This window comes from Anolis sagrei, chromosome 4 (assembly GCF_037176765.1).
Source record: "Anolis sagrei isolate rAnoSag1 chromosome 4, rAnoSag1.mat, whole genome shotgun sequence".
NCBI classification, from domain to species: Eukaryota; Metazoa; Chordata; class Lepidosauria; order Squamata; family Dactyloidae; genus Anolis; species Anolis sagrei.
This window is the reverse complement of record NC_090024.1, coordinates 165,501,592-165,515,142: the sequence shown is the minus strand read 5'-3', so window position 1 is coordinate 165,515,142 and position 13,551 is coordinate 165,501,592. Positions and strand designations below refer to the sequence as shown.

General features: G+C 38.2%; 1 protein-coding gene and 1 long non-coding RNA gene across 5 annotated transcripts in view; one reads left to right on the top strand and one right to left on the bottom strand.

Moving 5' to 3' along the window:
- Positions 1 to 13,551, top strand: part of PDE4B (phosphodiesterase 4B) — a 298,925-nt gene that overhangs the window by 144,393 nt on the left and 140,981 nt on the right. The window lies entirely within an intron of this gene.
- LOC132774021 (uncharacterized) overlaps positions 11,755 to 13,551 on the bottom strand; it is a 32,740-nt gene continuing 30,943 nt past the window's right edge. Inside the window, exon 3 of the long non-coding RNA XR_009631369.2 lies at positions 11,755 to 12,473. This is a non-coding gene — a long non-coding RNA (uncharacterized lncRNA). The remainder of the gene's footprint in view (positions 12,474 to 13,551) is intronic.

The window sequence follows — 13,551 nt, the reverse complement described above, 5'->3', positions numbered from 1 at the left end:
CTCTTGAACGAGACCACTAGCGCTCCGCTACGTCTTCAACCGACTGAATGGGGTGCATTTTAAAAAAGGAAGTTATGCTGCCTCACCCTGTACTTCAAGACACACAATAACAAATACACTACATGCATGTGATAAATGCAGATTTTCTGTATCCTTTGCATTCATTTCATGGCCATTTAAAAACATTTTATTTTTATTATGAAACCATGTTCACAACCATTTCCCAAATGCCAAAATGACCTATATTCAATACAAGTTTGTGCCAGAAAGAAATGTGTTTGTCTTTAACGTACTGTGGAATCTTTTGTAGTTCAAGTTTTCTGTTGCTCTGTGAACACTATGTGGATTTATACTTGCTTGATTGGCATATTATTTACTCTGCAGGATGCAATGAATCTAATATAGGCACTCTGATCTTTTGATGAAATAAAGAATTTAACTTCATTCAAATTGTTAGGAAGTGGGAAAAAAAGGTTTTATGTCTCATGTTGGGTTTAATGTTACGTTATTGTTTATTATGGTTTTAATAATGTCTGCCCTTAAAAACTACAACTTTTGTACATATGCATTATTTTTCAAATGTCAGATTCTCAGCCTGCATTACACAACTTTCTATATTATTGTATATATTCATAAAACCAATATAATTATAGCAACTCTTGTGATATATGAGTAGATACTTAGAATCATAGAATCATAGTTGGAAGAGACATTGTGGGCCATCAAGTCCAACCCTTTGCCAAGATGCAGGAAAATCGCATTCAAAGCACCCCTGACAGATGACCATCCAGCCTCTGTTTAAAAGCCTCCAAAAAGGAGCCTTCGCCACACACTGGGGCAGAGAGTTCCACTGCAGAACAGCTCTCACAGCAGAACTGCTCTCACACTCAGGAAGTTCTTTTTCATGTTTAGGTGGAATCTCCTTTCCTGTAGTTTGAAGCCATTGTTCCTTGTCCTAGTTTCCAGGGCATCAGAAAGCAGACATGCTCCCTCCTCCTTATGACTTCCCCTCACATATTTATATTTATTTAACCATCACTGGACCCCACTCAATTCGTCAACTATCAGCCTGTTTCCAATCTCCCCTTTTTGGGCAAAGTCCTGGAACGTGTGGTGGCCTCACAACTCCAGGCATTCTTGGTAGACACGGATTATCTGGATCCGGCACAGTCTGGCTTTAGGCCAGGGCATGGTACCGAGACAGCCTTGGTCGCCTTAGTGGATGATCTGTGCCGAGAGCTCGACAGGGGGAGTGTGTCCCTGTTGGTGCTGCTGGACCTCTCAGCGGCCTTCGATACCGTCAACCACGGTATCCTTCTGGGACGCCTCGCGGGGATGGGTCTTGGAGGGACTGTTTTACAGTGGCTCCGCTCATTCCTTGAGGGTTGGTCTCAGAAGGTGTTACTGGGAGACTCCTGTTCAACCCCACAACCTTTGTCTTGTGGGGTTCCTCAGGGCTCAATATTGTCTCCCATGTTTTTTAACATCTACATGAAGCCGCTGGGTGAGATCATCCGGAGTTTCGGAGTGCGATGTTATCTGTACGCGGATGATGTCCAACTCTGTCACTCCTTTCCACCTGCTACTAAGGAGGCTGTCAAGGTCCTGAACTGGTGCTTGGCTGCTGTGACGGTCTGGATGAGGGCGAACAAATTGAAATTGAATCCAGACAAGACAGAGGTACTCCTGGTCAGTCGTAAGGCCAAACAGGGTATAGGGTTACAGCCTGTGTTGGATGGGGTCGCACTCCCCCTGAAGACGCAGGTTCGCAGTTTGGGTGTGATCCTGGACTCATCGCTGAGCCTGGAACCCCAGGTTTCGGCGGTGACCAGGGGAGCATTCGCACAGTTAAAACTCGTGCGCCAACTGCGCCCATACCTTGGGAAGTCTGACTTGGCCACGGTAGTCCACGCTCTGGTTACATCCCGTTTAGACTACTGCAACGCTCTCCACATGGGGTTGCCTTTGAAGATGGCCCGGAAGCTCCAATTAGTCCAACGTTCGGCAGCCATGATACTAACAGGAGCGGAGCGCAGGGAGCATACAACTCCTCTGCTGCACCAGCTCCACTGGCTGCCGATTTGCTACCGGGCTCAATTCAAAGTGCTGGCGTTGGCCTTTAAAGCCCTAAACGGTTCTGGCCCAACCTATCTATCCGAATGTATCTCGACCTATCAGCCCACCAGGACCCTAAGATCTTCTGGGGAGGCCCTGCTCTCTATCCCACCTGCTTCACAGGTGCGGCTGGTGGGGACGAGAGACAGGGCCTTTTCTGTGGTGGCCCCTCGGCTATGGAACGCCCTTCCCATGGAGGTAAGATCAGCCCCCTCACTGATGATGTTCCGTAGAAAATTAAAAACCTGGATGTTCGAACAGGCATTTGGTTAATTCGGTGCAATGAATGTAATGATTAAAGGTTTGGTAATATGGACGACGAAACTGGATTACGATTTTAGTCAGGAGATGCATTGGACTGTTATTGATGTGCGAATACTGTGTATTATGTTTTTATGGTTTTAAATTGTATACTGTTGATTGTTGTATTCTGTTGTAAACCGCGTTGAGTCGCCGGCTAGGCTGAGAAACAGCGGTATACAAGTATAGCAAATAAATAAAATAATAATAAATAAATTATATATGACCATCATGTCTCCTCTCAGTTTTCTCTTCTTCAGGCTAAACATGCTAAGCTCTTTAAGCCACTCCTCATAGGGCTTGTTCTCCAGATCCTCCTCTGGACACAATCCAGCTTGTCAACATCTCCCTTCAATTGCGGTGCCCAGAATTGGACACAGTGTGAATCCAGGTTATGCAGGCCAACATCCCATTGCCTTTTTTTACCACTGCATGACAATGTTAGCTCATGTCTAACTTCCTAATATGTAATGTTTTTTGATATTGGCCCCTTTCTACACAGTTGAATAAAATCCTACATTTTCTGCTTTGAACTGGAATATATGGCCGTGTGGACTCAGATAACCTAGTTTAAAGATATTGTGGTATTTTCCGCCTTGATATTCTGGGTTATATGGCTGTGTGGAAGGGCCCTAAGGGTGGATCTACATTTAAGAAGTAATGACGTTTGATGCCATGTTTATTTCCATGACTAAACACTGTAGAATCATGGGATTTGGAAGAGAAGGCAAAAGACCTTGTGAAAGAACAGCTCCAATGATTCCACAGCATTGAACCATGGCAGTCGAAATGGTGTCAAAATTAATTCTACGGTGTAGATATATTCTGAGATAATTTCAAAGATAATACCTTTAGAGGTTCTATGCTGAGTCATTCATCCATGGGTTTCCATGAGAGGGATTGTCAAGCTTATTAGCCAAAAGGTTGGACAATTTACTATTGGTTTCCTGTTGATTCATCTCTACAGAACTGGCTTTTGTATAGGACAAACAGCATGTGACTTTGAGTTGACGCTGAGAAAATACTTAGCAGCTATCAGCTTGACTCTCCAGCCATTTATACAATTGCTGCTGTTATTTTATCTTCTTGGCAAGCTAGGTTGCTTATATGAGGTGCCTCATATTCCTGTTATATTCCTTTCATACAGGTATAGGAAGGAGCAGCCAAACGTAATAACAACATAGGGTTAAGGGATTTAGCCACAGAGCTGCCAGTGGCAGAATTTGGATCATGTATAAGAATAAATACATGTTTGAAACCTGGGGGATGTGTTGGTAAAAGAAAAAGAGAATAAGTTAAAAGCCATATCCATGCCTCTTATTTCATTCCTTCCATAATTGTCCTTGGAAATTTTAAAAGTTTTTTGTATTTGTTTACCATGACATATGAATTCAAACTCCACGTTGTTTCTGTGCAAAAAGCCATAGATAGCTCTTCCTTGCCTTCATCTTTGGCCCTGTTCATGGAATGAACACCAAGAGAGCAAAGGTGATTTCAAGATAGCCTTGTTTGCTTCTTGATCTTATGCCATGTTGCCTCGTGCATTCACCAATGTAGCCAGAGACTGTGTCCCAGCTTTGTTCTCCAGATGCTTTATTTAGCAAGATTACAAGAGGTGTGTGTGAGTCATTGCTGTTTTTACATCACAAACCTACTCTCAGTTTAAAAGCACATAATGATAGTCACAACTTTGAGGAGTACCCTAGTTAACCCAAGGAAGGGTCTTTCAAGAGTGTTGCCAGGATTCCCCGATTGGAAATGCAGGCTAACTGTGCTATTTCTGCAAAGGTATTCGTGTATTTATCATAGTCAAGAAAAACAGGAATGATGGCAAGGAAAATCAGTCTGCAATACTGAAGCATTCCTGATTTAGCAAAAACACTGTTATGCAACCTTGCACTGAAAGGCGGGAGAGTATACCACAGAGATTTGCTTGCACTGTCAAGAAGTCATTAATATTCTGTTCATTTTCAGTGAAACAGTCAAGATGACACAAGTTACTGTCAGATACTTTATGTAACTTATTTTTGTCAAAGAAAGCTAATTTTTCATTCATCACTGTTTTGTCTCAATTTATTATTTTTTTTCAAAAAAATCTTAATTTTATTTTGCGAAGTATTTTTTTCCATGTCTCTTTTAAATCTTCACAAAGTTTTGAAACCAACAGGGTAAAACACCTGCTCCAAAATTTTATATAGCCCCCCTCTTATGCCATTCAAACTGGCAAGTGTTGAAATAATAATTTTAGTATTTCCTTTCCCAGCTGTACCTTTATGTTTTAGTAACTTTGATTCTGTTCTGCCTCTGGTAATTATAACTTATGGTAGCCTAGCAGATGTTGATTAGTCATAAGTAATGGCGCTTCAAGACAGTGTCTGTGTCAATATAACTCATATTCAGGAATGGCTCCACAAAACCATTCGTTAGTAAAATGAGCTCCAAGTCCCACTCCTTGTGACTATGACAGCTATCCAAACTGCATATATTTACACAGGATGTGTAAATATATGTCAGGATGTGATCCGCTCTCAGAAGAAATTATTGCAGAATTGCAACTTGAGGCACCCATGCTCAAAAAGGAGTGATATGCTCTAATTCCTTTTGCACCAACTAAACATTTTGAAAAAACATACATAGCTTTGGTATTAGAAATACAGACAATATTGACAATATTGATAAATATGTATCTTATTTAATAGTCTGTTTCTATTTACTGGAGATCTTTGGAGGGATTTATAGGAGTTGTAGTTCACCTACATCCAGAGAGCACTATGAACCCGAACAACGAAGGATCTGGACCAAACTTGATGTGTATACTCAATATACCCAAATTTGAATACTGGTGGGTCTTGAGGGGAATTCACCTGGACATTGAGGAGTTGTAGGTCCTGGGATTCACCTGCAAACAATGGGATTCACCTGCAAACAATGAGCACTCTGAACTCCACCAAAGATGGAATTGGATCAAATTTGGCAGACATGGTGAAAATTCACCTTGATTTTGGGGAAGTTGTAGTTCACCTACATCCAGAGAGCATTGTGAACCCAAATACAGTGATCTGGACCAAACTTGGCACATATATCTGATATGGCAATATTTGATTACTGAAGGGTTTTGGGGGGAACTGACCTTCCTTTCTGGGAGTTGTAGTTCACCCACAACCAGAGATGCTGTGATCTCCACCAATGACAGACCTGGACCAAACTTGGCACACAGAACCCCCATGACTAACTCAACCTACTGGAGGGATTTGAGGGGATTGACTCACCATAGTGGGAATTGCAGTTTACCCTACAGACAGAGAGCACAGTGAACCCCACTGAATGATGCATCTAGAGCAAAGTTGCCCAACATAAAAAAACTTTTAAGTCCTGATGGAGTTTCTTGGGATTAACTTGGCATGATGTTAGTTGCAGTTCGCGCACCTCCTTATATGTTTTGTACAATTAAAAATGACTTTATCAAAAAATCCTGGCAATGCCAGGTACCCAAACTAGTAGGTATATTAAATAGAAGACAGAGGGGAAACTGGACTACACATTGAGGAAAACAGAAAGTGGTGGGTTTCGGAGAAGATAGAGGAGGAGTTGCGCTGAAGATTGGGAAAAAGCAAAAAGTAGTGTGTTTAGGAGATGACCCTTTACTTCAATTCCCCCTTCATCTTCTCCAAGCACATCACATTTTGCCTTCCTCCACCTGCACTCCATTCCTCCTCTATCTTTTTTCTTTGGGGTAGATGGCTGGGGTGGGGGTGGGGGGCATGAACAGGTTGGTCAGTCAGCCTGTCTCTGAAGGAAAGACTGTCACATAGGTTACATGCAGTTGCAGTTACTCTGTGATTTCATCAACCTTGTGAGCAATTTTTTTGCGACCCCAACCATTCACATACTCAACCTCAGATTTAAGAAGCTTTGCTCTAGGCCAAAGGGGGAACAGTCTGTGGTCATTTTTCCTCAGCCTTGATCAGAATAGCCAAGGTAGAAGGTGATGGGATTTGCAGCATAGTATATGCAGGGCCGCATATCTTTTCCTTTTCTTGTTGTATAGGTTCTACCCAGAATGATATATAGTACTATGGGTGATAGAACACAGGGACTGAACTTCCTTGTTGTCCAAAGTAGAATAGTTCAAAGTAGAGTAGACTCATTGAATCAGTTGTTGAATTATGAGTCAGTATGTAAAGATATGACATGAGTCTAATTTAGGGAGGACTATGGATGCAGGTCTATATCCTTTTTAAATTTCTAACTTTCGACCTAAATATTCACTTGAAGAATTGTTTTGATAATGTTTTCATTATATGGATAACACTTTCACTGTGCCTAATTGCCCATCACAATTCCCATAATTATTTTGTCATTGCCTCTGGTTAAATCTGTGGGCAATGGCAGATATTTAACATTTGTATGTAGGTTGTTAAAGCTAATTTAAAATGCAAGACAACAATTGTTAATTTTATCTTATATGTGAAGGTGAAAAACATTGTTTTTCAGTATGGAAAGCTAACTATTATGAAAACAACTCCTAATTGAGGCCAACTGTGACTTTTCTCTTGCAATGTTTCATGTTCTGATGTTGTGCAATGTTGATGAATGACAACCAGAAAATAACACCAAAGGTATAAATGCAAAGCAATAATACAGGCACTTTAAAATATGCATTTTTGACTATAAAGAAGGTTGGACCAAGCTTCTGTTCAATGTTGCTATAATTCTACATGCAAGCAATGTTAACTGCAAAACAATTCACATTTATAAACTCAGTGTCATAGTAATTGCATAAAAAGGCATAAGCACCTCTGACAGTAATTGTGATGGTATAATTTTTTAGCAGACGGTAGTCCATAAAAGCTTGTGCTAAAAAAATCCCTCCCAATCACCCTCAAAAGTAGTATTACATTCCTTTGTACAGTTTTATAAGCTTCTATGTCTCTGACTACTGCCCCCCCCCCCCCCCCGCCCCGATTCAAGGGATGGAGGTTTCACCATACCAAAGCAGGATGAGGGACAAATCTCCGGGTCACACATGTTGTTGGAATCTCTGGCTCCATCTACACTGCCATATAATTCAGTTTGAAAGTAATTCAGAGGAAAGTTTCTTGCGTAAATTTATATATTGATATTGATGGGGACAAGGAAACAGTTCTGTCTCTGTATTTTGAATCTGCTGTTGTATTAAGGTAGCTGCTGGGGATGTGCATAATTTTTAGAAGTTCTGTAAGTTGTAAATACGTTCGTTAAGTTCACATTTCCGAATTGATATCTGATATGTGGGCATGGCCTGTGCCAAAAATGTAAGAACCGAAACTTACCCTGTACTTTTTCGTTTTAGGCTTCCAAAGTCAGTTTCATATTTAGTGCAAGAAAGCAAAGCTGAAAGTAAAGCCAAAAAGGCTGCCTTAGTGTCTTGCCTTTTCTCTGTAAATTTATTCACCATTAGAATAAATAATAATGATAACTTTATTTTTTATACCCCACCACCATCTCATGAAAGGACTCGGGGTGGCTTACAAGGGGACAAGCCCACGTTACAAATAAAAACAGCATTAAAATCAATCAAATAAAAAACATAAGACATCATCTTAAAACAATAAGGCTGAGATAACAGTCAATGCTGGGATCAGGCTCAAATAAATGCAATGATTCCGAAATGGAGCCAGTGAAAAAGGCCAGTGAAAGAGGAAGAAAACAGAGTTTGCTGGGAAAAGCACAGAACTTTGGGAAATGTAGTTTGGGAAGGTGAAGAGCCCTATTCCAGGGAATTTAAAAGACCCTGCCGTAAACTACCTTTCCCAGAATGCAATGCACAGCATCAGAGAGATTTGCCCCTCAATAACCATCCAGAGTTCCAATAAATTTAATATTATATGCTAAGATTTTTGTTCCTAGGTTATAAATGTCATTTCCTAAATGGTTCTATCATAAAAACATGGCAAAAGTTTATTAAACTACAAAAATTTTGTCTTTGCACGAGGGACATCGTGGTACAGCACATTTTGCTGTAGTATTCAGTCCACCAATTTAACATTGTAATTTGGTGCAAAAACAAAGTTTCTGGAGTAGAACCACTATTTTCAAAGTAAGGACTACACAATTAAACAGGAAATAACACTTTCAAACTAGGAACATATTTTCTTTATTATTATTATTATTATTATTATTATTATTATTATTATTATTATTATTATTATTCCTAGGCTGGATGGCCATCTATTAGAGGTGCTTTGATGGTTTCTACACTATGTTTTTTGTTTCTGGGTTATAAATGTAATTTCCTAATTGGTTTTATCAGAAAAACATGGCAAAAAGTTTATTAAACTTCAAAAACTTTGTCTTTGAGTGAGGAACATTGTGTTACAGCACATTTTACTGTAGTATCTTGTAGAGTCTCCAGTCCACCAATTTAACATTGCCATCCATGGTTTTTATGGACTTCATATGTTTGTTTATATAAGTATGTTATTTAATTATTAATTTTATTTTCTTGTTCAATAATTTATGAATTTATAATGATGTTACTTTGTACTGATTTTTTTGTGTTTGTTCATCACCAAGGCATTGAATATTTGACATTTTGCATGGAAGCTGCCCCGAGTCCCCTCGGGGACATAGGGCAGCCTATAAATCAATTATTATTATTATTATTATTATTATTATTATTTATAAAAATCTCCCCAAATCCGTGGATAAGTTAAACATTCTGAAATCTGGTGGGCTAAGAGTGGTAAATGTGTTCTACCATTGTAGTGAGCTTCACCCCAATAGGTGTAAAAATGTGGGAGAAAGGAGCCCCTGGAGTTTCCTGAATTATAGTAATTATGTGCAATTACGATATTGAAATAGTAATTACATTTTATTACTCTTGTTATAGTAATGAACCTTTCACTAACTATACATAAGAAACACTTTAGAAATGGAACGCCATTGCCCCCAATTTTGTGATGACTTTTGAACCATTTTTTGGGGGATCGCACATGCCTGTAGGTGTTACCAGCATTTGGATTCCCCTGCCCTTATGAGAAGATTGAATTTTATTATGTAAATGTCAATCAATTATTATATTTGTCTCATAATTCATAAAGACATTTCTACTAAAAGCTTTAAGTGGATCAAGTTTTCCAGTATGCACCTTTCTCAATGTGTGTATATCCATTCACAGTATATATATATATATCTTTGTAAAAGTTCCATGAAGAAAGTGGAATCTGAAATATTTTGCTATTTGTTAATCTTTTCAAGAAATATATTGGATTTATGTGTGTACACTGTATTTACTCGCATAACAGTCTCTACAGCCAATAGGTCACACCACCATTTTAGGGTTGCAAAATGAGTATTATTCGCGTAATAGTCACATCTTTTATTCACTCACCCACACACCTGATTGGTTGAGTGAATGACTGGTGCCTGCTCTGCAGCTGCATTTTTCTCACCTTGAAAAAGTCTCCATTGCGTAATTATCACATATCCCCTTTTTTTGGGAGGGGGGACTATTATGCCATGAAATACACTATATATATTTCACTGGGGATGCTGAAGTTGAAGATTCTGCACTGGCGAAGTGATGGACCTAATGGTCCATGGACCTCTTCCAAATCTAAGATTTTATGTCTTGTAAAATCCAAAGTGCTTGGAACCAGAAGTGTTTGGGATTTTTATTTTATTTTATTGAATTTTGGAATACTTATATCTGTATATATGTATATAATAACATACCTTGGAGATGGTATCGAAGTCTAAATACTGAATTAATTTTTGTGTCATATACAATTTATACATATAACCTGAAGGCCATTTATGTTATAATTTTAATAATTTTGTAAATGAAACAGTTTGCACACATTACATATCAAAAAGCAAAGATGTCACTGTCTCAACCACCCTTATAGGCCATTTTGGATATTGACATTCTGGATACTTAACCTGTAATGTTAAACAGCAAGTGATCTTCTGATTAAGTGCATACACTGATTGTTTTAAATGTCACATCTGTTTACAACAACTCTGTGAGCTATACTGGCTAGGGAATTATGAGAGTTGTCATCAAAAAAGTAACTTTTCCAAGCTTTAAGTGTGTGGTTCTGGATCCGATCTACAGCTAGTGCAGAATTAACAAGTTGATTTAGAAAAGCATTCTTCTGGAATAAAACAACTTTCAAGTATGCACACATGCACACACACACACTCTTGGTGGCTAACCTAGTATAATGTATTATTTTTCATTATTATCAAATTGTCCTTTCCCAAGATTTAGCACTCCATTAACCTTTTAAGGATGAAAGACTCCTTGGCCTGTCTGTGATTGGTGCTGTTTATTCAAGAGTGGCAGAAAGAGGGAATTGAAGGTGCCCAAGACAGTTAAGTTTAAAAGGCTATTATTAATCTTTGAGTACAAGTTGAAATTTGGCATAGACACCAGGAACTGCTAATGAAAGCCAAAGGAAATTATTCAAAACTAGTACACAAAGGAATGGCAGATTTTTTTAAAAAAAAATCTAAGAAAATAGAATGCCAAATATGTTTAGCCATTTATTGCTGTTAATAAATTATGCATGGAAAGCTGGCATTCTGTTGAGAACCATTCTCAAGATTAATAAGACACAGAAGCCAATGCCACTAGAAACTTCCTCTGCAGAACCACTTCTGTGTACAATTATATGAATATTAATTTATTGGTTGCCATTTTCATTAACTGAAATGACATGTGGCTTGTTTACTCTGGAAGAACAAGCTCACTCTTTTACATGCACTACATTTTCAAATACTTGTAGGAATATTTTTTCAATCTTTTGTTTATTAGTTGTACAGTTCATTTCCCCCATTTAATTTGTTTTAAAGCTATAAATTGAGAGTGTAGAGGTCTTCTATATCAGCAATACTTGCAGAAAAGATCACTTCCAATGACAGAAGTAAATGGTTCCAAGTCATTATAGGCAAAGAAGAAAAGCCTTAGGGATTAAATTTTACAAGCATGAACATTTAATTGCCTGAGTGATATATTCCGTACAAAACCTTCAGCCATGCTGCAAGGTAAGTGCTGCAGGGTAATTCTATGGGCATCATGATCATCTGTCAAAATTTTACGTGACCACCCTTGAAAATGGAAGCAATTCTCAAGATATTAGTCACAGGGTTAGTCACAACAAAAATATTTCATTAGAAAAGATTTATCTGTAATATTTTCCTGTACATTAAGAACCACCCAGAAGTTATTTACTTGGTGGAATATGATATACCCAATGTTAAGGAAATTGAGATAAATCACCTTCCTTTTCTCAGCTGCTTTGACCTTCCAAGTCCTACTTGAAGGCACAAAGTGGTAAAAACACTGGACTCCTTAATTCAGCTTTCAACGAAAGCGGCACTTTATCTTTTATTTACAAAATATACAAGACAATCTCCAATCATGTCCATTCACTTCTTGGCACACTGCATGGAGCATGTTCCACACCTCAGAGCTCCTTTCTGGTGTGCAAAAGAAACTCCAAAAGTGACACTCTACCAATTCTGCGCATCTCTGTAATTTTAACCCATGCATTACTGAATCCATCCAGGTTAAACTATAAGCAATTTTCACACCAGAAAACATTAACTACTGTCAACCAAAGCAGACTGGGCTTTCCACATCTTGTTTCCAGCCTTGTATTTCCTGTATTCATGAAGGATGATGGGATGGCCAACATCATATGAGGGAACCACATTATTTCCACCCCAACTGTAATAATTTCAACACTTTAATTTTAAAATCAATCCATTTTCAGCCTCATTTAAAAGTATTTCTACAGAAGTTGATTAAGGAGTATTTGTGTAGGCAGCATTTTGAATACTCAAAACATTTTTCTGTATCCTTGTCACATCAGGGCATCTTGATGTCAGTGGTTGGCTTGTCACCTCCAACAGTGAAGACTTTCTCTCTAGTATACTGTGTTGCTGTAGGCAGCTCATTAGAATTAATCAACAGACCTAGTTTAGTTCAAAAGCTACAACTAACAGCATGGCTACCTGAAACTTGAAATGATACGATTCACGTGGCAGGCATCTCTCTTTCACTCATCAATCTAAAATAAAAACAAGATATTTGGTTTATTTCCTTCTATATCAATATATTTAATTTGTTTCTTAAACAAAACTTCAATAGCATAAAGGACTACAAAAATCGACGTATATATAGGTCTTCATCCTTTCAAAATATTTGTTGAGGTCCAAACAGAACTTTGGGCAAATAATCCAATAATCATCAGTACTAAAATAAAATACAAACTTGCCAATAAATCAACTAGATCAAAAGCATTATATCCAATTTGCTCCTTTCATTATATGATGCATGAATACAAACAAATAATTAACTGCACATGCACAAATACGATAAAGTAGATGCATATGTATATACATATCCTTTTGATAGTAAAAACCCAGTGGTTTGTAAATTAAACCCTTGTCAGTGAATTTCAAATAAAAACAAATAAGATAAACTATTTGGGGACTTAAGAGGAATGGATTAAAATGCATCTTATTTCTTAAATTTATTTTTTATTTTTTTAACATTGACATATTAAAATATAAATATTAAGCCAGATGCCACAGTTGGAACACTCTAGATGGCAATGTTGTTAAATGCCTATCTTAATAGGTCTAGCTTTGTATGAATTCAGGTACAAAGCATGACTCTGAGGAACTAAAATATTTCATCTTCTTGGATGAACCATGCTCGCTAAATTGGCAATGCTATTTAAACAATACTTTAGGAATTTGTTAACATTTCTCTTATTTTTCACGTAAAAATGCAGATGCAGAAATGCATACTTTTGCATGTGCTCTTGCAGAAATGTGTACGCACTTCTTCTCCTCCTTATATATAGAATCATAGAGTTGGAAGAGACTGTATGGGCCATCCCATCCAAACCCTCTGCCTAGAAGCAGGAAAATCGCATTCAAAGCACCCCTGACAGATGTCCATTCAGCCTCTGTTTAAAAGCTTCCAAAGAAGGAGCCTCCACCACACTCCGGGGCAGAGAGTTCCACTGATGAACAGCTCTCACAATCAGGAAGTTCTTCCTAATGTTTAAGTGGAATCTCCTTTCCTGTAGTTTGAAACCATTGTTCCATGTCTTAGGCTCCAGGGCAGCAGAAAACAAG